General features: G+C 49.2%; 1 protein-coding gene across 5 annotated transcripts in view; it reads right to left on the bottom strand.

The window, feature by feature from the left end:
* EXTL3 (exostosin like glycosyltransferase 3) overlaps nucleotides 1-25873 on the bottom strand; it is a 199424-nt gene that overhangs the window by 111016 nt on the left and 62535 nt on the right. For all 5 annotated transcript variants that reach the window (XM_090025692.1, XM_090025782.1, XM_090025437.1 and 2 more), the window contains exon 2: nucleotides 4719-4862. The gene's annotated coding sequence lies outside the window, so the exon portion shown is untranslated. The remainder of the gene's footprint in view (nucleotides 1-4718; nucleotides 4863-25873) is intronic.

Here is a 25873-nt window from a genome sequence, read left to right as displayed (position 1 = left end):
GATGTGACGTCCTAAGCTCCCTTCAACCCTCATTTTTTGGTGATTCTGCTTCTAAGCTGACCTTGTGGAAGCAAGGCAGACAGGGCTCCTGGCTTTAGCAGACAGTACTCCACAAACTGATTTCAAGACAATAGTTCTTCAACCAAAATCTACGTTCTCCTCACTACCCCGTGCTCCCACGGCCCAGCAAGGACAGCCACGGTGACACAGCTTTGAGCAAGCTGGAGAAGCTGAGCCACAGCCGCTCACCCCTGCGGTTCACGGCTGCTGAATGAGCACCGCCGGGCTGCGCTATTACAGATGCTCCATTCGGTAGGGGATCCCGCATGCCTAGGCAAAGCCACAATATGGGTAGAAAAGTAAGTCACTGCAGCAGCTGCATGGTCACAGCCTTCCTCCTGGATCCCCCGCATCTCTGAGGCAAGTCCGGGCAGGCATAAATGTCCCTGGCCTGACACCTCATTGAGGACACAGCAGGGCAGAAGTGCTGCAATAGTTATCTTGTGGCACTAACAGAATGGGACTCCAGACACAAGAGGGATGCAGGGCAATTACCTGGGACTTGGGGGATAAACACTGAACCCCCAAAGATCCCCGCAGTGGAGACTCCTCAGAGCCCCCTCCTCCAGGCAGGGGGAGCGGCTGCTTGTCAGCCCAGACTCTGGCCTAGTGTTAATGTTAAAATGTCTCCAGTGATGCTGGCCCCGGCAGATCGATTCTGGAGGCCAACAGAGTTTGGTGTTAGGATGCAATCAGAAAGGAATTTCATAAGTTGGCTGCAGCAACTGGAGGGAGATTTGTGGCCATAGCAACATTACAATAAAATCGACCCCGCACGAAACAGTCATGCCGATTGTGGTGTGCCACCCCCTCTGCTCCACCCAGGATGCCAGCCGTGAACAGCCCCCGAAGCCTCTGCACCTTCCTGCACGACATGCCTCTCCCCAGCACCTGGAGCACAGTCCCCAAATCCATTCCTAATTGGGCCAACACTTTTGCTTCATTCAAACCTCCCCCCCCCGCCAGCCACTGAGACCCACCTCTTCAGCAGTGTTCAGGGGAAAAAAACACAACAAAACAAAAAACAACAAAACCAGCTGCCGGAGGCTGATGCTGAAGCTAAGGAACACTTTGAGAAAGCCAATTATAGCAATAACTCATCGTAACCCCCTGATATGGGCTCTTCACTGGTCACATCTTGGGGGTCCTTTTCTGTTTTTCCTTCCTCTTTCCCTCCTGTGGTCTGTTACAATCTGTCTGGTCTTAAATTCAGTCACACGGGGCTGTCTCTTCCGAGGCATCTGCAATGCTGCTGAGCCTAATAGGGCCCTGATTTCCACCAGGGCCTTCAGCATTACTATAATACAACAACAGAAGAAATTAAGACATGGGGAGATCAAGCTAACGAGCTGCCTGCCCGCGCCCTGTTCCACATCCCACGTGCATCTGGCTGGAGAAGCCCACGTGCCAGATGGAGGAAGATGTCTGTGCTAAGACTCTCGCTATTTTTAGCCGCTTGGGTCACGGGCAGCATTCGCGCTTCCTGCTCCCAAACAGAACATCTGGATTCTATACGGTCCAAGCATTTTTCCCACAGCTCGAAGGGCTTCAGACTGGCAGGGGGGAGCAATGGAAGGGAAGAGGCAGCTTCCTTTCCAAGTCAGTAGCAAGGAGTACAGGGCTGCAGTCATTTTGCAGCTGCAACGATGACCCACACTTACTGATCACCTTCTCCCCACTTTCTCGGGTCCCTGTCGTTTCAGTTCGATATACTATAGGAGGAAATCTTTATAGAGGGTAGAGCAAGGGGCCGGGAGGCAGATGACCTGGGCTGTATTTCCAGGCCTGCCACACGACCCTGGCAGATTCACTTAAGTTCTGCATGCACCAATGCTTTGCCCTGTGCAAGATGGGAACAGTAGCCTCACTGGTTACTAACAAGGGAGTTGACAGATGCCTAGAAATACTTGCCAGAAGGGAGCACGAGGTTGTTTAACGTGTTCTCTTTTTCATCACAGGCCATTAAGTGTCACACAAGCTCCCTGGACAACCTGATGGCTTTAGTCGTATTAAATACTCCAATAGCGGTGGTACAAAAGGGAGGAAAGGGACACATGACCCTTAGCTATGCAACACAGGAAGAGAGTGCGAAAGAGCCCCCAGTGCCACCAAAGCCAAGGCCCTGCAGTGGCAGGCGAGTGACCAGATGAGCTCTGTCCACGTGATCCCTGCCCCAGGCTGCAGAAACACACCTATGGTCCCTGCCAGCCCAGCAGAGAAAATTCCTCCTGACCCTTACTTTGGTACTGAGCATGACCAAGACACACCGGCCAGGCACCCGAGACCATTCGTGGCCCCACACACAGCACTGGCTTGCGCTGCAGGACTAACTCCAGCTGTGACCATCTCTGATGCTAAAAATGCACAGAAGCCAAGCTACGGGGGGGAAATTCCTTTCTGATCCCATTGTCTAAAGCCCAAGCTTGATTTTAAACACAAACTTGTTGTCAGGCTCCATTTGGGGTCAATGCAAAATGCTGGAACTCCTCAAACAGGAGGCCAAAGTGACTAATAATGTTCTGATTTCTATTCCTACGTTCCAGGTAACTGCTAAACACATTTGCCTGCTTCACTCCATGGAAAAGAGTAAACTGCATGTTTCTGGACTGGGAAGTGTTTGCTATATTAGCAAACTGCTTCGAGAGAAAAGGTGCAGCAGAAATGGGGCGGGGGGAAAAAATCAATCACCCACTCCTCAGCCGTACCCTCTTTGCCCATCTGTAGCTACTAGGTATCCGCCATGCAAGTGGGACAGAGCTTTGTGTTTGCAAAATGCTTTGATACCCTTGAAAGGAATGAGAAACAGCAGCATGAGAAGCAGTGATAAAGTTAAACAGCATATTCTAAGAACAGCAGGATGGTACAAGCTACAGGAACACCTAACAATGAGCTATCCGGGTCTCCAAAAAAAACTAGACCAAAGAGTCCTTTGCTTTCAAGAGAAAGTAACATTCATTTGTACTGACCTGGTGATCTGGACAGCATGAACAACCAACTTCTAAAACAACCTTAAGCCATAGCCTGCAGGCCACAAGATATTTAACAAGTTCAAAAGTCCCTCTAGAAAATGCATCACTGCAGAAGATATGGGGATGAGGAGCTTTTCAAAAGCACTCAGCCAACTGCCCATCTCCAAGGCTATTAAAATTAATGGGAATTTTGCTACCGGCGTCAGTGGGGACCAGGGATCTACCAAAGGTCATGTGCTTTGGAAAACCCCACCTTATACCTTTGCTTCTGGACTGGACTGTTAGGCCAGGGCCCCAAAGTGATAAAATTCTCTTAAACTCAAGGCAAAAGAGCTGCCCAGGGTACCCCAGCCTTTCTTTTCACACTATCATTTCACCAGCTGCCATCTGCACGTGCAAGAGGAGCAACACAGTCCCCCCTAGGCCACGAGGAAAGCAGGCCACCCCACGTGCAGATGCCATGGCCGGTGCGTGTAGGTCACTGCTCTGACGCCCCAGCCACGGGACCGGAATAAAGCTAGATAAAAAGGCAAACTCATGTCTAGAGGACAAGCACTAAAATGAACAGAGTGTGCCCTGCCCGGCCAATTCTGAGGCAGCCTCCCAAAATGCACGAGTTCAATGCATGCTGCACTGATCAGTGTAGATGAACAAGCTGAGGAGCAGAAATGATAATGATCTGGAGAAGGCCACAGTGCATCAGTGTGGATGCAGAGCACAGAAGTGCTGCTCTGGGTCAGTCTCCAATGGTAGCTCAGCTAATAAGCAGCTTGTAGGATGTGTTGGAAACGGTTGTCCAGACATGGAACCACGTTTGATGCAGCAGGGCAAGGAAAAAGCTAGGATTCATGCTTCAGCTGCAAACAGAGGAAGTCCAAAACGCGCCCCCGGATCAGGCTTCATGGAGCAGATTTCCCATCTCCCTCCAAATATAAACACAATGCCTTGCAATGGCCAAACTCTGGCTTGCCAAGCCAACAGCACCGCTGAAGCAGAGTCAAAGCCCAAGAGCTTCCTCACGCGCAGCAGAATTTGTCAACCAGCTAGTCACAAGTGTGCCTGCCCAGGGCTCAGTCTGCCAGCCTCACTGGAGGGCTAAAAGCAGCTTGCAAGAACCAGGCGCGTTTTGGAGGAGAAAAGGCAGAAGCAGAGCTCCTCCAATTTCAGCTACGTGCTGAAAGATTCAGTGTCTTTTAAGCCAAGGCCTCCTGGGGTAGGGGGCTGCTTTGATCTCTTCCAGGAGAGATACTAAAGAGATGGCAGCAATCTTGCAACCATACAGAGCTCTATCCCAGCAGGTAGAGATGACACTTCTGTAGGTCAGGCCCAAGCAGATGCAAGCTCAGCAAGAGATAAGCATCGCATCACATCATCAGGGCCCTCTGGATTCGCTTGGTGCCTGACAACAAACACTCTCTCAAACCACAGACTGCTGCATTTCATTACAGCAGGCGTTTCAGCCTTTTGCTGGATTCCCTGGTTCCCATGCTGTGCTGGAGAACTCTGGGGGTGGATTTTGCCCCATGCATATTAGAAAGCACAGGGACTTTAAAACGACTTGTAGCTTTGTCACATTCCCTTGGCTCAGATAAACCTCGAATAATGGCAATCACATGTTAGTGGAAAGCCACAGGCAATCATAGGAGGCTGTGATGGCAGCAACATGCTCGAACACAAATGCCGCCTTACCTGAAAGCCGAGTCCTCGAATCTAGTGTGCAGCCAGCTGATGGAGTCGCTGTGTTCATCCGTGACAACACATAATCTTTGTGCTCTGGCTCCTCCGCGACCACTTGCGCTGCTTGGACCTCAGAGTGCTTCCATAGGCAGTCAACTAAACAAAAAACAGAAAAGACATCTTTAATTGCTGAGAAGTACTTGTAGTTGCTTAACTCCTTGGAGAAAAGGCCACTCGATTCAAGTACCCCAGTCATCTTCAATGTACTTCTTGAGCTCCAAATCTACTGAAGCAGAAGAACTGCTGTCTGTATATGCCATTACCGGACAGAAGCCTGCCCTTCACCTCTTTATCCTTTGGAGTATCCCGAAACCAAGGCATCATACAAGAAATGCTTTCAAAGACATTTTGTTCAGAAGCAAGCCCAATAATTCACACAAGAGTCGGGAGACCATGACTCTCTCACTGTGCAGTCAGTCAACGTGTGCCGATTAGACACAAGTCCAGCACATTAACCAATACACATTTGAATGACAGCTACACGATGCCCAGCTACAATACATCGCCTACTCTGGCACCCAGGAAAAACATCAGGCTTGTAATGCTTCCCATTTCCTTTCTGATTTCATTTACCTTCGTTTCAGTGGTTCAGAGGAGCTCAAGACTATAAAAACGGGAAGGAGTACCCTGGCTTGCTTTTGTTACAAAGACGAGCACCCCAAAGCCATTCCCAAATTGTACATACCTTACGGGTCAAGTATTCTGCCACCCGCCGCTATCCTGACCCCCAAATTCTTTGGGAAGCTTTCATGTTTTTACTATAGAAACCAACCAGATCAAGCTTTCAGTGATTTACAAAACAAGTGAAAAGGCCATTACAGTCACCTTGGATGATCACCTTTTAAAAATAAGAGTTAAATTCAATTAAAAACAGCCTTTGTTCCTTCCACTGGAACCAAGCACAGAGAGCTACTAAAATCTCCATCATCCAAAGTTTAAGTGCAGGCTGGACAAACCCTTGTCTAGAAGGGTTTCCAGAAGGATGATCCTCCTTTGAGCAGGAGCTTGGATGAGCTCCTCCTTCAAGGGCCCTTCCAGCCTTATTTTTCTATTCCCGGAGAACATGGGACATGTCTGCATTATTTAAGAATGATGCATCACTTTCTTCTCCTGCTACCTATTGCCTTGTTATTGCCCAGGCCTAAGAGAGAGAATTTCTTCTCTCAGGTAGAGGATAAGCAATGAAGTGACTGTGGGCATTTTCAGAGTAGTGCAAATGGTCTATCGAGACTCAATGTGGATCTATTGCAACCCCGGAGATGGACCTGTGGACCAGTAGCCAGACTATTATGCATTAATGACTGCCAGGAAACTGCGAGAGAGATCCAAGAAAACACGGGAACTGAACTGCAGACACAAAGCTGTGCTGCTACCAGACTGCAGCGAGATCCCTTTGTCATGCTCTAATACAAGGCAAACCCAGGATGTTTAGGCACCGAGAATTGTCATGCTCCTACATGCAGCAGACCTTCCAGCTCATGATGAAGCGAACCTGGCCTGCTCACAAGCAGAAGTTGGCAAGCAGGGTTGAGAGATGTCTATGTATGGTTTCCAGGCCAGCGTTTCTATATACTGCATGTCAAGGAGACCGAATTTGGACAAGGCTTTCCTGGGTCACTGCAAACAGCTGGATTCACAGCTCCTCGCATGGCAAGAGGTCCAAGCTCTTTGGGATCATCGGGAGACACCACTGCAAGAAAGAGGTGATGAGGCCAGGACCCAGTGTCAGAGCAGCGGCATTTCCTTCATACAAACACACTGGCAAAAAAAAAAAAAAAGCATGGGAAATGGAGTGTGCGATAGGCCTAACAAATGGGGACCTCTTTCTAGAAACCCTGCTAGGAGCTAGGATTTTCCAGAGGCTCCAACTTTCCAGCTGCACAATGTTAAAAGCTACTTATAAACTAGTTATAATGGACAATTAAAAACAAAATTAAGATCATCATTGTTCACAGAAAAAAAAAAAAAGTCAGCATCATTTAGTTTCCTCCAAACTCCCCGAGTTCTGAGAATTTATTTGAAAAATAAAACAAGCCTTTGGTTTTCAAAACAATCCAGAAAAAGAGAGAAAGATCTTTTTTGATCCAATTTCTAGGTGACCCTGATAACTGCAATGAAGCATCCCACGCCCTTGGCTGCTGCGTACCATTGGCTTACATCTGCACATCTGCAAATGGTTCATTGGCTGCTTGCAAGTCCTAAACTCTTCCTAAAACCCCTTTGATCAAAAGGGGTTTTACCAAGTACACCTCACACTAGGACATGAGCTGTGTTGGAAAAGGATGATACAAAAGAGTTAAAGGGTAAAATAACAAGCAGAGAAAACCATCTCTGCTTGCGATGTTTGTGTCAGGAATAATTATGTGAAAATAAAATGGAATATTTAAAAGGTGAAATTATTAGAGACAAAGGGCTCCTGCACACACGTAGGGATCCTGCTCCAATGCGCTGCAATTCCAGCACGTCAAAGCAGACTCGATTAATTAAGTCAGCTGGAACGCGGTAATTACTGCGCTCCAGCATCACATGCATCAGCATCCTCGTGCTGAAAATGATGGCAGGGTGCTTTAAAACTACAGCTCATTTAACAAGCTTTAGTTCAAAGTGCTCCACTGTCATTTTTCAGTGTGGGGATGCTGATACACATGACGATCTGGGTGCTTTTAAAGCGTGGTGCCAATTAAAGTGCACCCCCCCCACGCCTCCCGAAGCAGGGACATAAATGCCCAAAGTGAGGAACAGACGGCTGACGGGAGATGAAGCTAGGTGTACATAAGCAGGGGAACCGTAGAGACTAACTGGTTCAGAGAGGCCCCAGCTTTTGTAGGCACCAGCGACTTCATCAGACGCTAATGCAGCATCCGTATCTGCGCAGCACACTGAACAAAACGGGAGGAAATGGCGCAGGGTAGAGTCCTGCCCTGGGGAGATGAACTACTTAACAGCTGCAAAAAGTGACAAACTATTGTTTGTATTGCAGTAATATCCAGGGAGTCCAACTGAAGCCAACGACCGGCTGTGCCAGCGACTGTACGAACACGCAGGAGAAGACAAATTGCACCCTGAGCAGCCTAGGACCTAGAGAGACAAGTAGCAGGCGAAAAAGGGAAGAGGAACGGGGGGATGAACCGGGATGCCCATGGACAAGGCCCGGTTCAGTGCCACGTGCCAAGGCGCTGGACGGACACGTTCAGAACGACACAACGGGTTTGACGAAACGGGTCTTGCCGTGGGCTGACTACAGCAACTGGAAGAGCACGATGCCAACGGTAGCAAAAACGCTGCTTCTTTTCAGAGCGCCTGTTCCTGTCGCTTCTTTAAACTATCCTTATTTCAGAGGCAAGGGCCGTTGCAGGAGTTACGTGGAAAGACAACGTCAGACGGCTCCTTTCCGAGCCCAAATCCGGGGACTGGGAGAGGCATTTGGAAGTGGGAGGCAGGAGGCACCAGCGATGGAGAGCTGTGGACAATCAGCTTGCCTCAGAGGGGACAGACATCTAGTGCCTGCCCCTACCCCATAAATGTCCCAGCTGACAAAGCACCACAAAGAAACCCCTCAAGGTACAAGGACGGAGAAAAACCAACCCAAACTGCCTTCAATGCTGGCCCTTCCTCTACTATGCAATGGAGACCTTGCAAGGAGGCAGGATAGCCCAATGGGCTAAGAATGGGTGCAAGAGCCTTTAGCTGCCAAATACTAGTCCTTGGTCTGTCACCGGGGAAAGCCACTTAACCTGTGTGATTTAATGTCCCTAGCTCAACTCTAGGTCAAACGTTTCCTTGTGTCAGCCAGCAGCTGCAAGAAGGGACATGCAAAGCACTCCGAAGATGCAGAGGCAATGCATCTGAACAGATCTTCCCCTTGAGCCTCAGATCCAGCCTTTCCCAGCCCCTCTCATCCTATTAGCCAACTTCCTGGGGTTTCTTTTCCCTTATTTATTTAATTTATTTTGGCTTTCAGACGTTCCCTGGGCCAGCCGTCCCTCCACACCCTTCTCCTGAGAACAGGAGCCCTGCCAATGCAACACTGTCCAGATCCTGGAAATGTTGAAAAACAGCAGCGACGCAAGAGGATAGGAGTGATCACGGGGAAAGTGAAAATCCACAGAACCGGATGAGTTCCCACAACTCCTGCGCCAACATTATGAGAGAGCCCAATGCAGTGAAAAACAGCTGGTTACATGGAAAGTTGTATTTTTTTTTTTTTTAAATGAAAACAAGTTTATGGGGATACAGCACCCAGCTCCCACCACCAATATACATGCATGGGTAAGCTCGTAGATGGTGAGGTTACCTAACCTCTGGTTCTTGAGAGGATTTGTTTTTAGGTAACTGTGTGGGCAAGATGCATGCGCGCATGGGCTGACAACTAGCCGTTCGCTAGGAGTTAAAACAATCAAAAGCAGGAACAGGAGAGGTGCCCCCTCAACCAGTAAATACTGGGGAAAGAGAATACAACCAAAAAGCGCACTGCTTGTGCAGGATGGTGATTGCAATAGCAACGACAGACCTGCCGGTCACTGAAGGCTATTTGCTGCGAGATACTGAGCCTTGAACACCGCTGGGCACCTACCCCTCAATGGCTAGTCCAAAGCCAAGGACCCAAGGTCAGGCGTGGTGACATGGCATGGCAAGAGGCAGCAACCAAACAGGAGCAGAAGTCAGAGACAGGTAAATAATGGATCAATAATGCCAAAGCCAAAATGAGCAGCAACTTCTCCCTTGCTTTTGATGATGGCACTTGGCCATTTCTCTTCCCCCTCCTCAAGAATCGCTTGGCAAAAGAGAGTAAAGTCATTCCACTTCAAGTCACGGGCATCTACAAATACAGTCGGATTAGCCAACTTCATGCAACAACGCAGCTCTCCAACACAGTGAGTCTCAACTCAAAATGCACAAATGCAAAACCAGTGGGTGCATAGGTCCCGCAGAGGCGTGCCCGGTCATGAGTGAGACCACCGACGCAATCCCAACCGTTCTACACAAGTCCTGACCCAAGGCTAAATTAGATAAGCCCCCCTCCAAAACTAGGGAACAGCCCAGACCAAAATGCTATAAAATACCAACCGTACCTGCAGCCACGTACGTACCCAGAACACCACCTTTATTTTACAGGAAGAGAGCTGGAATTTCCTCTGTCCCTTGTTGGCTCAACTCTGTCCATCATCATTTCTGACAAAATCTGGATGCCAGGCTGGATGTCAAATATCTGAGCAAAAAGCCTGTTGGGGGGGGCACCAACCCCCCCATAAATCAGTCTGGGGGGGTTGGTGTCCAAATTGCAAGTTTTTATCTGCCTGGCACAAGATTTGCCACATTTTGCAGTATCCACACCCAGCTGCACCTCTGCTTAAAACTATGCGAGGACAGCTGGAGAGAAAGAAAGATCCCTCGTAGTCTCCTGGAGAAACAAGGGCAAGAATATTCATCGCTCGTTCAGACTCCTGGTATTTGATTTACAAGGAAAGCCTGAAAGGGGAAAGTTGCCAAAGAGCCAGGCCTGTGTGCGTCAGCTCCAGTGTTTAAAGCAGGGCTTGCTCCGATGTTGGAGGCTCAAGTCCTAGCAGGGTTGATCTGGCCCTTCATGCTTCCAGGAGAGAAAACAACTCCACAAACAGCTTAGAGGAAAGGGGTTTCGTTCCAGGTCGAGCCATTTCTCTTACATTTTTTTTTTTTAAATTTGTTCATTTTAAACCAGTTTAAATTAGCAGGAATAACAAAGGTGAGGACCGTTCCTCTGCCCCACCTCTCCCCAAATACATAAGCACCTCCCTCTCTTTTTTTCTTTAAAGACCATTTGCTGAAACGAAGTTCATCCACCTCTCCTCACTGCTACACCTTCCTCCAAAAGCAGAGAGAAAAGAGGGATTTCGGACAATTAAGCTTCACGTCCCAACTGCTCACAGGTAAGTTACAGCAAATGAATAACACACGGTGGTACCGGGCGTTTGACGCTGCTGCTCATTTTACAGATATGACAACTGAGGCACTGTCATAGGCTAAACCAGTGAGGGTCAACCTTTTGGGCAGGCACTTCGCAAATTAGCCCGGCACCTGCTCCAGGTGTCACTCCCATCACCTTCCTCTGCTTGATCTACTGCTCTGCTTTCTTCTCCCTACCTTATCTGCTGCATGCCCATGCCACTTGTAGCAGGCATGCCACCAGTTAGCCACATACCACAGCAAAGCCAGAAATCAACCCAGGCTCCATTCACTTGCTCTTGCCACCCCGTCAAAGACATCAATACCTGGCTCAGTCCAGCCTCCCTGGCCAACCCTTCTCTCTTCCTCGCTGTGAGCTACCGCTGCCATTTCAGGGGACAACTCTCCAGCTACCTCACAGGTGGCTGCATCTCTACAGCACTGTGCATACAGATCCTTCAGGATCAAAAGCATTAGATAAAAGGTTATTATACTTGTATGACAAGCAGTTGAACCCGGATGCCAGCCAGGTAGAGAAAAGTCAAGCTACAAAAGGGAGTGAGAGCTCAGCAAGGTTTTAGGTTTGTTTTTTTTAACCTACTAAAAAGAAAAAAAAACACAGAGACTAGAAGAGTTTGGAAAAGAAGAGGGAGAACCTGAAGGAAGAACCATTTCTCTCCCACATCAATTCCATTAAGGACCACGCACCGAGTTAATCATTTTGCATCAGGCACGGTGGCAAGAACAGCCAAGACCAGCCAGCACCATGGCCAAATGGAAAAGAGACCAAGGGGTGGCAGTGATCAGAGGCAGCCATAAATGCATGGCTTTCAAATAGTTCACAGGCAGACTGGTGCAGACTGCGAGTGGTTTCACCTTCTTCTCTAGTGGGGGCACGGCCTCTACTCGGGATCTCACGCATAGACTTAAAACCTTTGCTACCAGCACGATGCTGCCTGCCGTGGTCCCCGTTTTATCTGCGGCAGGTTCGGGCGTGATGTCTTGTGTCGTGTCAGAGTTGATGGTCATTTTACCACGAGTGCAGATAAAGGATTTGTCTGGGATGGTTTGGATAGGGATGATCCTGCCTCGGGCAGGGCGTGGACTAGATGCAACCTCTGGAGCTCTCTTCCAGCCCCATTTCTCTAGGACCCGTATCTAATCAAATAGAAATAGACCTCGAGATAAGCAGCTCAGTGCTTGCAAGTCAAATTCAGGCAGCGCCACCATAGAAGAAGCAACTGAGCAGCGGGTGCTGGGCATCCAAGACCGACATGCCGCACTCCCGGTTATCAGCAAGTCATGCAGCTGGTGCTGGCTGATGAAGCCCACTGCAGCCCACTGAGCAAGATGACATCTCCTGGTGGCAAAAGGAGCTGGTAGTGGGAGACAACTTCTCTAGACGCTCACGTAAGCAGAGCAGATCTTAAACACCAGACAAGGACTTCAGCACGTCCCTTTGAAGCACCAGGAGCTAGGGAGGCGCGAGGAGAGGATAAACGGGAAAGCTGTAGTTGCTGGATGCTGCTCCATGTACACAGCTGCCATGCAGAGGACCCTAGTTAACCTTTGGGAGATGAGAGAGGTTCGCTGCTTTGCTTCAGGCATGAGTGATGGGAAACAGTGCCTCAGGCTCAAATCTCAGCAGGTACATGTGAAGGAGGAAATAATTTTGAAAATAAACTGGATGCATTTTCTTACCCAACTTGTACTTGGTGGGAGGCTTGGGTTAAATCACCACTCAAAGATTTTTTACTCCCTTTCAAAATCAGGCCATGCGAAGGGGGAAGCTTTCCAACCGTTTTACTCCCATGGTGAATATATGCTAGAGATCAGTGCTTCTCAGCCTTTTTAAAAAAAAGACTCAAGGCACCCCTCAAACTGCCAGCTCTTAGGTTTTCACTCATTCCTCGAGCGCCGAAAAACAGAACAACTCTTCTGTTGCAAACAACTCAGAAGACTCGTAACAGGTCAGAACAGTTTTAGCCTGATGAATTCCCATTTGAACACTCTGGGTTCAATTTGTGAATCATGTTTGCACACTTAAACAGAGCTAACATTGCGGTCACCCTTGGAAGGATCTCAAGGCAACCCAGGGTGCCACAGCACACTGATTGAAAAAATCACTGCTGAAGACTCTTGTAAGGGGGTGGGGGAACCGAGCAGGTTTCTAGCATATGCTCCACAGAGTCCATAATATGCAATGAATTATTGCTTCTAAAAAGCAAATCACTGACACGTGAGAGATCAGATGCATCTTCTGGGGAAGAAACTTATTACATTTCACATGGGACCAGCAGCAGTTTCATCAGCAATGAAGTTCACCCACACCAATGGAGATGCAAATCTGGGGCTCGATCCTCTGGTCCCTCAGCCAAGATGGACCTTCACTGGAACTAAGCACATTCAGTCCCGCGGAGGGCTGAATCCCTGGAGGTGGAAGTTGTGGGGAGAGACTACGTAGGTCCCATGATGACGTTGTACAGAGACGCAGCTTAGGAGCTGGGTTTTACTCTTCTGGCTCCCCCATCTTTGCTGGTAATAAGAGATTCAGCAACGAAAACTTTGCTCATCTTTCAACGTAGACGTGCGAGGGGGCCACGCTCCAGCTCACCCCTCCTGCAGCACTGCTCCAAAGGGCTAACAGGAGTAAGGGCGTGCCTGTGTCACAGACACCAGTTATAAAGACCTGATTAAAACTGCTGTGTGTGTGTGCTGCCCTTCCTCCAAGAGCCTGACCTGGGCCCTGCTTCCTGCCCAAGCACTCTGGACTCTGCTTTTTACAGCACCTTGCTCCAATCCAGGGCCTCAAAGCCCTTGGCAAACAGCAACCCACTCTCAAAGGGGTAATTAACTCTGTCCCTCTTTCCCAGAGTCATCAAGATGCGCTCAAGGTCACGTAGGAGAGCCGGGATTAGGACCCAGAGGACCCGGCTGTTTTGCTCAATAGATTGATCTGAGATCTCTGTGCTTGGCATCAATTCCTCGGAGGTGCTGCATGCATACATTTTCCTTAAGCACTTACTTAACTATTAATATTTGCAAACTGCCCTATTTGCAGTCAGTATCAGCAACATTACTGGGAGGCTGGAAAACACCAGACGTGCTTGTTAACTCACCAGGCGCATGGTTTGTGAATGTGGGAGGACTGGTTTCCCTGTGGGAGGCAGGGTGCGGTTTGGTATCCCATGGGGCCTTACCAATTGCCAGGGCTTTCCCCGTGCTTGGCAGCCTGCTGGTGAGACCCAGATGGGGTTTTAAAAGCCAGAGGGAACATCCACCTGCTTCCTTGTGGGGAATGGCGCTACAGCAAGATAGAGCAAGAGATTCAGAAAGCACGAAACAGAGGCAGGGATTAAAAGGGAGTGGGGGGGGGGGATACAAGTGGTAGGTCGTTTATAAGTGAAAAGAATGTGGCTTCTGTTCTCCCTAAAACTTCGCAAGCACTTAATTAGTCCTGTACAGGAAGAAGGGCAAAAACATCTAAATCAAAACACATCACAAGGCAGCAACAATCCCTTGATGACAGGAGTGTAGCTTTTGTTGGCATGTCTCATGACAGTGGGAGGAATAATTGCAAAGCTGATCGAGGATGCCCAAAATATATTTTGCCTCTGGATTTGCAGATGAAAGATGCTATCTCTGAGCACTTGGCAAATGTTAATTAAGCCCTTGGAACCCCTTTTGGCAGACTCAGAAGTATAATTTATCCCCATTTTGCAGATAGGGAAACGAAGATCCAATTCAGTATTATTAATCTCAGATATTTATATTTCACTATTTATTAAGTGTGCCCATAAAGAGAGACATAATTAAAGCACAAATTACTTCTTAGGAACCAATCAAGCTCTCCCCAGTGCCCCCACCTTCTTTATTTATTGCTTCAATTTAAGCCTGGACACACGTGTCAGAAGAGCAAACCACAGTCTGACGCAGTTGGAGGTGCTAAGTGGAAGTGCCTGTTGGTGCCACGGGCAAGGGTATTTCCAAATGACTGGTAAGCCATTCTTGTTCCTTGAAGAAAGAGAGTATTGATACAAGAATGGAGCTAGTCTCTCTCTGGACTTCTTCCTTTCCTGTAAAAGGTGATGTGGTTGTCCAAGACTGACCTACTGGGCCCCATGACACAGCACCAGTGAGCACCACTTCTTCCACTGAAGATGCCACGGTCAACTTGTTGGGTGTGGATGGCACCCTTCACATTCAGCCTCATACAACACCCATGTCTACAGCGCTTTTACCATTGCTCACGAGCACATCAGAAGGGACACAGGACGCAAGCCGGCAGCTGGCTAGATGACCTATGCCACTTACACGCATTAGGCTGGTGACATCCCACCTTTGAGGAAATCCTGATAAACAGGCAGAGGGGATGAGCCTATTACTTCCCTATCAGAATACAAAACAAGCTTCAGTCACGTGGACAATTACATCACTAAACAGAATTAAAACTCATGGAAGAGGTGATCTCTTTGGTTAGACCAACTACATATTTGCAAACAAATTATTTTATTTCTTTGCAAGCTTTTGGGCGTGCACACCCTTCATCGGGCACAGAAGAGAGCACAGATTGTAAAAGTTCTCCTGGGTAGAATGAAAATTCATCTTTCACAAGAGAGCTGAAGGGGTGGTAAAGTCTCCTGTTTGGAACAACTTCATTTTGCCCAGGTTAGGCACAGAGAAAGGTTGAAAAAGTCTTTCTACCTCGAAGTTAAACAGAGAGACAGATGCCCGCGCAGCAAAGGCCCTCGACTGTGGGAATGCAGCCACTATGACACGAGGCAAAGCACTAGGGTTTCCCCTAGGAAGAAAGCTCACCAGGTCCCTTGCCCTCGGCTGAATTCCCCAAGGAAAACGCACACATGTAGAAAGGAGTGAGATCAGCGCGTGTCTACCAAACAAGTAAGAACAACTGCAAGGACAGGAGGGACTGGGAACGCCAACGAACATGCCAGGACTGCCAGCGAGGCCAATCTTTGGGATTTCACCTTGACCAGCACAAAATTGGGATTTTTCCCCTGAAGTCCCCAACCTTGAAGGCAGCCACGTCCCAAGAAATCTCAGACTCCACGTTCAAGTCATTCTCTGGCCACGCTGATGCCAAGTAACACCTGAAATACATGGAAGGAAGTGTGCGTTTGTGGCTCAGAAAGCAAAGAGCCTAGGATGCTGTTGTTTCCAACTACACCAGTAATTTTAAGCCCATCTCATGATGCAACCCACAGCTATTACGAATGCGTGGGTAAGGCTAAGCACAGCTAAGTGCCGGGACAAGCCAGCACACGAGCGGTCAGGAAGGGGAAGAAGCCTGGATCGGCAGCCCAGAGCTGGCACGGTATGTGCTCCAGTTCAGAAGTATTCGCTCACCCCAAACTCTTGCTCACACCTGTCTATATCCAAGAGCATTTGACAGGTCACCGTCAGTCAGTAGGAGCTCTGGAGGGAGTAAGGTTAAAAACCCCTTTCTCCCCCTCAACTGTGAGCTGCCCATTACAAGCCTAGGAGTGGACAGAAAGAATACTGTTTTTCATAAAGCCACGAGGGAGCCACGCTCTTCTGCTTGGCTGTGAGCTTAGCCCCTTCCTACACCGAGAGATGCTTTACTGATATGGCCACGGCAAGTACGAGTGGGAGGATGTGTTAGTTTTTAAATGAGCTAGTCAAGCCTGGTCCATAAGTGTTTGGAGAGGGTTATCCTCAGGTTAACGCAAACATTGGCAGGCTAAAGGCGTTTCAAATCGTTTGGCTTCACAGTTGGATGCGGGGGAGAATCTGCCGGCGTTAGGGAGGGATCATTCCCACAACGGGAGAGATGAAAGCAGGTCCCCGTCTTGAAATCGGGTGCCTCCGCTCTGGCAGCCCTCCCGCTGCTCTGACCCCACACTGCTTAGCCGGAGAGCGACTTGGGCCACCCTGTCTGTTTACACGTGTGCTCATGACTGTACCAGGGTCACTCAGTGTGGACCTCAGCTCCCCGTTGCATAACTTGCTTACATGCCAGCATTGCTCGAGACCCCAACTGGGACCAGCACACAGGAAAGGAGCCCTAGGAGGGTTAACAGAAACATCAGAGATAAACACTGAGATGTCTGGGGCAATCGGTATGGCCTCAAGCTTCTGGGAGGAGATGGACTGTATTTGTGCAAGAGGTGGTCACCACCAAGTGTGATGAAAAGGTGCTAATCAGGATCTTCTTGATTCACTAAAGACAAGGCGGAGACAGTATCTCAGTTGCAGATGACCCCTAAATTGTGAGTAGAGAAATCAATCTGCCAGGTCGGAGGAAGGCACCTCTTCCAGCATTATGTGCTACATATTTCATTTGCATTTGAACAGCTCTGAAACCCATCAAGGCTTTCCATTATGAACACTTCCTTTTCTCTACCTTCTGAGCTTTTACCACATTAGAGTTGAAAAGCCCCAAGACAATTATTTCTCCAAAATTTCAGATCTTACAGACATCAGACATATGCCAGGTCCACCCTGCTTCATGCTGCTACTCAGGTCGACACGAGGACCCCTTCAGGTCAGTGGCAACGCACGAGTTAAAACCTAGCTGTGCAGTGGGTTTATTTATCATGGCAGCAAATAAAGCAAAAGTGCTTTGACTCATAATATGATCAGTGTCATCAGCTTTCCAACTAATCTGAGATTACAGGAGATAAATTAGGGATTAAAGGTACCATAAAGGCATCCCTTGGGTCCAGGGTAGTTACTGGAGAGTTCATTTTATTTTGCAGTGCATTTTCTCCTGCTTGGCAGTAAGAATGGAAGGGAAAACCACTGCTCTATTATTTCAGCATGCACATCACAAGGCAATGCTGCTGCCTTGCAACTGCCCATACAGCATTTCCCTTCCACTCCACACTAGTTTTGGGGGTCCCATCCCAGCAACCAGAGACACAGCCTATCTTCCTGGTTTATCATTGCATAAATACTTGAGAAGGTAGACAGATGACAATATGCAACATGACTGGTGACCAACTGGCTGCATCCTGGCAAAGGGAGAAGATAACAAGAGCAGGGCACAAGCTGGCTAAGGGTACCCAGGCACAGCCAGGGCGCCTCCCCAACCTTTCTGGGTAAAGCAGTTCCAGAGCTTAACTAGCCCCACCATTAGAAAGTCCTTCCTAAAATCCAACTGCAATCTCCCTTGCTGCAATTTAAGCCCATTACTTCTTGTCCTGCCCCGCGGGCAGAGAGAACAGTTGATTGCCATCACATCCCACACCGAGATGCAGAGCACATTCGTGACCCACCTACACAAGTCCATGAAATTATCAACAGCCTTCTTACTCAAGGCTTCCTTTATTTAACCCTGCACCCATGTTGGATATTCTATAAAAGTTAAGTTTTACTGTTTAAAAAGAAAAGTGTTGGGACATCGTAACAGCACAGTGGACTCTTGAGTCTACACCCCTGCCTGAGCAGTACTAAGTATGTAGGATATGAATAGTTCTTCAGCTACTCATAACATTCAAATAAAAACCCGACTGCTGCCTACTTCCACCTGTGCTTCCCCAGGCTCTCAAAAGAGGATGGGCAACACATGGCAAGCAGCCATAGCACAGAGCAAAAACTGCTTAAGAGCCTCTGGCCTTGTCACCAGGTACATGCAAACTCTGGACTTGAAGAAGCCTTCTGGAGCAATAAGTGCCGACAGAGACAACAATGGCATCTGCTCCTTTTTTATGCAGGGACCAAGCTTCATGTTCATTAGTTAAGTTTCCTGTCTCCACTACTAAACGGAAAGTTGGTCTATAACCTTGTTCCTCTTAAAAACCACTTTTTCATGTTTAGTTTCAGTTCTTACATGACTTATTTAGACCTATGTGCTCTTGTGCCAATGCTAGCTACCCTTTAGCTTAAACTTTGGTTTCCCCTTCGGGCTACTTACCCCCCCAAGATGTATTTGGGGAGAGTGATCATGCCCTTTACAGGTTTCTAGATGCATACTCCACTGTCTGCAGCAGCTCAGGGTACAGTTAAGCAGGTCCTTTCTCCTAGGCAAGGATCCAGAAGATGTCTAAATAAACCCAGGAAACAGCAGGTTAGATGGCTTAACCAGAATGGTACATCCTTAGTGTGACCAAGATCATAAAAATGTCACATCTCTCACCACAGGGCAAGTCTGAGATCCTAAAGACCCCCAACATCATGCCGGACTATCCCTCATTAATTCTGGTGAGCCTTCCACAATGGACAACAAGGTGTTGTGGCACTCCAGAGAAATACCCCGTTCTGGCGATGAGCTTGCATTGTTATCTTATAACGTACAAAGGAATAGACCCGGGTGCATAAAGGCTGGTGAAGGACGTGGCACCACGGCAGGCCTGGCCAGGATACTGCGCACTTGCTCTGAAGCAGCACAAATCGAGTCCCCCTGATTCCCAAGGGATCTGGCTTAAAAGGATAACAGAGAAGTACGGATGTGTTGTTCTTAGAAATCAGAACTGGTGGCAGAGGTGGCATCTTTTATTAGACTTTGGGGGGAGGGAGGGCCAAAAAAAAAACAAATAAAAAAAAAAGTTATTTGCAAAAAAATGCAATGCACAGCCTGTTTTTAGAAAAGCTGTTCTGGCTTTCTTTATACAATGTGGGGTGTGGGGGAGGACCCACAGCCTTGTAAGACCTTTCAAGCACGAACAAGCCCTTATACCCGAATGTGGAGGCAGGTCTATAGTGCACGGAATAAGCGACAAGTGTTTATGGGAGGGGGTAGGATTTTACTGCCTGTGCAGTTCTAGCGTATGACTGGTGTGTTAAGACAAAGGCTTAGTTGATGTAAAAGGTGGGAGAGGCCTCCTAGGGAGCTGATCGTTTTGTGGCTCAGAAATCGAAGCATGCAGGGGTCGTTACCCTTTAAGGCTTTGGAAGAAGGCACTTCACACACTGGAATTTATACTGCTCTTTGCCACTTCACGTGTCAGCCCTTTCGGCAACACAAGTAGAGTCTTTCAACAGTCACAAACATGGACTGTTTTGAGCAAGAGCGATTAGAGGAAGGGGACTCTATTACGACAGATGACAACATTACCAGCGGGAAACCCAAGTTAGCAGCCCCACTCAAAGGGCACTAAACACACCTGCAACATCTTCCCTTCCCACTATCCCGCAGGACTTCCCACAGCAAACAAGGATTTGCATTTCATTTTCCCCCGCCGGGCACGCGCGGTGTCACTGGCCCGGAGCGGTGGGAAACCCACCCAGAATGTGAACCGAGAGCTTGGCAAGGAGGTGAGAAATGAAGTCGCTTGATGTTGATATTTCTGTCTCCACTCGGGCTGATTGCAGCTATCAAGCAGAATTTTTAAAAAGCTTTTCCATTCAGCCTCAGCTTCCTTTTAAGAAGTTTCTGGAGAGTGTAAATTCTGTGTTCGAGGCAGACGTATAATCCTTCTAATTTAGGCCTATTAAGCAAAGCCCAGCTGTTCAATAACTGCCAGCCAACTTTTGTCCCATTTTCTTTGCAAATCATGGCTTGGAAAGTGCATCTCTAGTGCATTTCTATTTTTTTAAATAAACTTAAACTTTTTTTTTTTGTTAAATACACTGAGAGACTAGCGAAGCACAGATGTCTAAAGCGGATGATTCATTAAGCCAAAGAGTCCCCTGCCAGGGCGAGGATGGAAGAGCTCCATGCCACCCCTTCCAATGCTCCTCTTCTCAGCTCCTTTCCAGTTTTAAATAGAGGAAAGCCTAAAGTTAAAGTAGTAAGAACCTACCACTTGGGAATGCTGTGAAAATAATTATGCAAAAGCCTTTGCATGTCCAAACTATGGCTGAATGCATGGCCAAAAGCCCCACAAAGCTCTGAACTTGTGCAAACACATGATTATTGTCAAAAGGGCCTTGGCTCTGCCCTGCTCCTACCCCGACAGCCAGCTGCATTGCTGGGACAGCCTTATGCACATGAATGCAAGAAGATGCTTAATTAGCAAGTGCACATATCACACAAGAGCTACCAGACAATCAAATCAGATCCCTAAAGACCCAAAGGAGGTGACCTTTTCCACTTCAAACCCAGCATGGAGAGCAATCAGCAAGAGCAGCCTTGTGATCTCTCCCCACAGGCATTTCAGACCAACAATGAAAGGACGCTGTTTCAGATACGCCCCGCGTTCCTCCACACCCAGGTGAGCGGCAGCAGGAATCCCCTCCGCGTGCCAGCAGGAGGGGATGCAACCGATGTGCCTTCTGGAGCTGGTCTGCTTCAGCAGTTCATCACGCCCTCCGCTCCCAGGTAAACCTCACAGAGCTGCCTCGCCACAGCAAGACCGCTGTTTCATCTCCAGCAATGACTGGTGTCAGATGTTTACATGGGACAAAGATCCCAACAAACTCAAATCTGTCCCTGTAGGACTGGGTTAGGCTGCAGAATCATAGACAATGAGGGCTGAAGGGACCTCAGGGGGTCACATCTAGTCCAACCCCCTGCTTATAGCAGGACCAGCCCCAGCTACATCATCCCAGCCAAGGCTTTGTCTAGCCAGGTCTTCAACACCTCCAGGGATGGAGAATCCACCACCTCCCTGGGGAGCCTGTTCCAGTGTTTTACTACCCTCCTTTTGAGAAAGTTTTTCCTAATCTCCAACCTCAACTTCCCTTGCTGCAACGTCAGCCCATTGCTCCTTGTTCTGTCATCCGCCCGCACTGAAAACAGCCTACCTCCATCCTCATGAGATTTCAATATCCTCTCTCTTGCCTGCCAACACCGACGGCCGCTGCATTACCCAGCCTTTTTTCAGGTCTTGTCATCACAGGATGTTCAGATCCCTCGCTGCACGGTCTAGCTGGACCGTCTCGTATACAAAGCAGGTCAAGCTCCTAAACTGAGGTCACCCAGCTGCACAGACAAGAGTTGAACATCCTGTACCCCGCAAGCGACAGACTACTTGTTCACCATGTGCACCTTAGAATACAATGCTTAAAAAACAAGATTTGGCTATGCGATACCATGATCTTAAGAGTCTTCCTTACAGAGAGCTCTTCATGTTACATGACATTGGCTTTTGGCATTTTGGTTAATGACTGAATACATTTAAGACTATATCTGATGAGGGTCCCAATTCCCACCCCATTTCAGCACGCAGGGGCATGTAGATCGTGCACTAGTGGAAGATTTGTCCCTATGCCATTTCCCACCCACCCCAATTGAAACTGGTACAAATCAAAGCTTGGGTTGACCTTTGCCTGTTTGCACTGATGTGGCTTCCCCTGTGTCTGGTCCCCAACCCTGGAACAGATAGGGTCTGTATTCAGAGGCTGCTTCGTCTTATTCTCTGTAGGATTAGATTTGGACAGGCAGGGACTGTGCTATGGGCCCAAAGTCTTAGTCTCTCTCTTCCTCCTCCTATGGAAAGACACCTGGGGAGAAAAAGCACCTTCCTACTCAAACACACCTACTCTTCATCTGCCCAGACACCTGCTCAATTTCCTGACAAATAGGTTTTGTTGCTTTCTCCCTGCAAAACCAGCGACAAGGACACAATGTGCCCGCAGGAGAGCTCATTAGAGCCTACTCTGATTTCTGCAGTAACCACCACCACCACCACCACCACCACATTTTAGCACTTATGGCTCCTAGCCAGTAATGGATGTAGCTCGGCGCTCACAATGGTCACTATGGTCTTCCCTCCTCCACCATGATCTTCCCAACCCAGCGGTCATGCCTGTCCCTTATTATGGCTGCATGCTCCTTTCTATAAGGATTTCATACATAGGCACTGCTCAGCACAACAGGGCCCCTGATCGGGAGCAGCCCCACAGGCCTGGCCTCTAAGCATTTTCACCAGCTAATTCAGGAGTGGGAATCAGATCCAGTCCACCAACTGATTGGATCTGGGCCGCAGGCGATGCCCATTAGTTGACCGGATCTGGCCTGCAGTTCCTCCCGAAGCCCTGCCCAGGGCAAGGCGTGCTATGCTCCTGCCCATACCCAGCAACCCTGGCTCTGGCCAGCATGCACAACTTCCAGCAGGGCTGCTCCTGGTCCAGCTGCAGCTGCCTGGGTGCAGCTCAGCTCCCCTCTGCCTGCTCCTGCCCCACTGCGCTGCTCCAGGCAGGGGGGAAGCTGCAGCTGAGCGGCTCCTGCCCCAGAGCATGGGGCTCTGCTCCAGCTCCCAGATGCCCGAGCCACTTGGCTGCCTGCCTGGCGTTGTACGGGCACAGCACAGGCTGCCCTGGGCAGGAATGGGCAGGGCTCAGCACCACGCAGAGCACCACGGGGGCAGCCATGGACCGCACCACCCAGATGAAGTTTTGCTGTATGCACCCCCTGCCAGCTCCTGAGACATGGCACCCATGCACCCCCAAAAACAGCTCCTTCCCCCTGCCCCCCCCAGACAGGGGTGCACACACAGCAGACAGCAGCCCTGGCTCCACACTATCACTGCCCCGAGCCCCAACCTCGTGATCCCAGCCTTGCCCACCTGTCCTGCTCCTAAACACCGCTGCCCACCTACCTGCAGCCCCATCCTACATAGGGAGTTTTGGCAAGTTGTTGGTGGGAAAGAGAGGGGCTGTTGCCCCGGACCGTGACAACTCATCAAAACGCCCCATGTGGCCCGTGGGCCAGCCCCCGAATTAACTCTTAGATGTAGAAGAAGATGGGTGGGCCATACTGATACCCATCACAGCCCGGACACACTGTTGGGGTGCTACAGACGAGCTCCTCGCTGTCTGGGAACGAAGTACGCCAGCCAAGGCAAGATGCGTTCAGGCTGCCCCATCCTTGAGGATGCAGAGTCATCTGCCAAGTTCAGCTTTAAGGATGCAGCCTTTTCCAGGAACGAGCATTTCAATCCTCCTTTTCGATGCAGACACCGTTGTGTGACTTCCCCCCCTCCCCCCCCATGCACTGGGGGCTCTTATGTTTTGCAACAGCAGCAGGAAGGGTGTGGAGGAGGGAGAAAAGCTGTTTACACAACACCAGCTGTTGCAACGTTACAGCGATACAGGCATAATAGAGCACGAGCATCCTGTTCTTGTCAGAGCAGTCACTGTGCAGAGAAGGGCCCTGCCTTCTGAATAGGGCTTTATAACCCAGAACGCAAACATTCAGCTCTTCCTTTCCTAAATCAAGAGTCAATTATCCTGCTGAGCGATGACAGAACAATGCTGCAAAGTAAACCCTTTTCATATCACAGCACTTCAGTGCCATCTCTGCTCAACGCTGGTGGAAATGCTCTTGTGCGCACAAAAGCAAGAGGGATCTTGGCTCTCCACAAATGCCAGGGTCTTTTCCTCCCTAGGATCATGGTAGTCTCCAGCCCAGAAGCTGCAACTGCCGTGGACAAAGGTTAATGCCCTTTTATCCACGTGGAAATTTCACCACCCGATGTCTCACTGAGGCTGCCACCATGCAGAGAGCATTTGCTAACCGCTGCAAGTCAGCGTCACAGGTAAATTGTTACCTGCTTCTTCCCTGCTTCCAAATGAAAGACCTCTAGAGAGATCCCTTATTCCTCCCTTGTCCCCATGGTGTGAAGATATCCCCTAAAAGACCAGCTATTCGCAGCTATGCTTCCCTACCGCAATGAAGTTCTCATCCACTCTAGGCCTCTCCCCTTTTCCATGTTTTCCCCCTATACAAACGCCTTATGATCAGACTCACACATGCTTTGAACCTGGGGTTATCTGCCTGGCTGAAACTACAAGTTAAAGCGTTGGTTATGTTTTCAAGCAGAATTTGGCCTGCTTTATTTGCAGAGCAAGGATGCCACTCATACCCACAGAGTGGGGGATCACCTTTTTATAGACCTCCAACACCATCCCACAGTCCCTGAGCCTGTATTTTCCAACCTAGTCACTCATCTCCTATCCACTGGCAGTTTCCACATGCCTGGTTAGCATCAGACCCTTCAATCCACATAGGCCACTCCATCTCTGCAGTGCCCAGCCCTGAGAGGCCAGACAGCCTTGGAAGATGCCAGCCCTGCATGCTGCTAGCTGGATGCCTTTTCTGTTTGAGAGCTGGTGCAACTATAAAAGAACAGAAACATTGGAAGAGACACCAAAAAGCCATGCTGGTACTGTACCATTGTGGAGAGGCTGGCGAATAGGAGCAAAGTGAATGGGAATCCAGTGCACAGGGTACATTTAAAATCTAAAGATAGTCTATGCCAGAAAGATGGCGACAGGCAGAAGTCTAGCAATCCCCCACCTACCTACCCATATCGCAAGGGATCAGACCACATGCTCCCCATGAACTCCAAAATAGAGCTGGGCTGGCTGCTGAACAGAGACGGTCCCCAATCTGAAAACAAACGTGGGGAAAGAGGGTGGCACTGGACACAGAGATGGGCCGCGGTGCTACAGCAAGCTCCAGAGCAGATTAGGTAGCATGGGGGCCGGGAGATGGCCAGGACCTTGTTCCAACAACTGTTCAGCGACGGGCCCAGGCAACAGCCTAGAGGAGGAGTCTTCAACCTACAGTCCACAGCAGGGGGATTGAGGTGGGGGCATCTGGCAATGACAGAGACACATTTTTTGGCACCAAAGCAGCCCTCCGCGCAGAGCAGGGTACAGTCGGGGCAGCGGACAGGTTGCAGGCAGCGGCCTGCCATTCTTTGAGGTTGCCAACCCTGGCAGAGAGAAAGGGACAAGGGAGCCAGAACTACGGCCGGAAGGGGCTGCTGCCCATCTCTGGGATATTGCAGCAGCCGAGGGACAGACCTCCAGGTTGTGACCACATTGCTATAGAGGATGATCTCATGAGGTCCCTTCCAGCTCTAAACTTATGTGAATCCGTGATACTCACGGGCAACGGGACAGTTTACTTCCGCCAGGCTGTTTCCCTGGGCCCCCTCACCGAGCCGTGCGGGATCTGCAGGGAATTCAAGCAGGGAAAAGCCAAAAATGTAAACATGCAACCAGGGATTTTTTCTACCTACCTCTGAACCAATTACTGGGGAGGAATCAAAAGCTGAGCTTACAGGCTTAGCACACATGAGAAAGTGCTGCCTTCCTAACCGTGTCGCAGAGGCTGGGCTGTAACAGTCCCGCCACTGTTAGCATTTACGGCATTGTCCCCCACAGCCTGGATTAGAAATCCCAAAATCCCAGTGGCTGCATTAAAAACAAAAAAGTCCCTTGGCAATAGCAATACTTGGCTTCCCAGCCCTCGACAAGCACTGCTCTGTCTAGGCAGGGGGTGAGGAAGCCAGCTCTGCCGTTCAGATCCC

The sequence above is a fragment of the Crocodylus siamensis genome, chromosome 1, assembly GCF_052110815.1.
Source record: "Crocodylus siamensis isolate JL-2025a chromosome 1, ASM5211081v1, whole genome shotgun sequence".
NCBI classification, from domain to species: Eukaryota; Metazoa; Chordata; order Crocodylia; family Crocodylidae; genus Crocodylus; species Crocodylus siamensis.
This window is presented reverse-complemented; position numbering and strand designations above follow the sequence as displayed.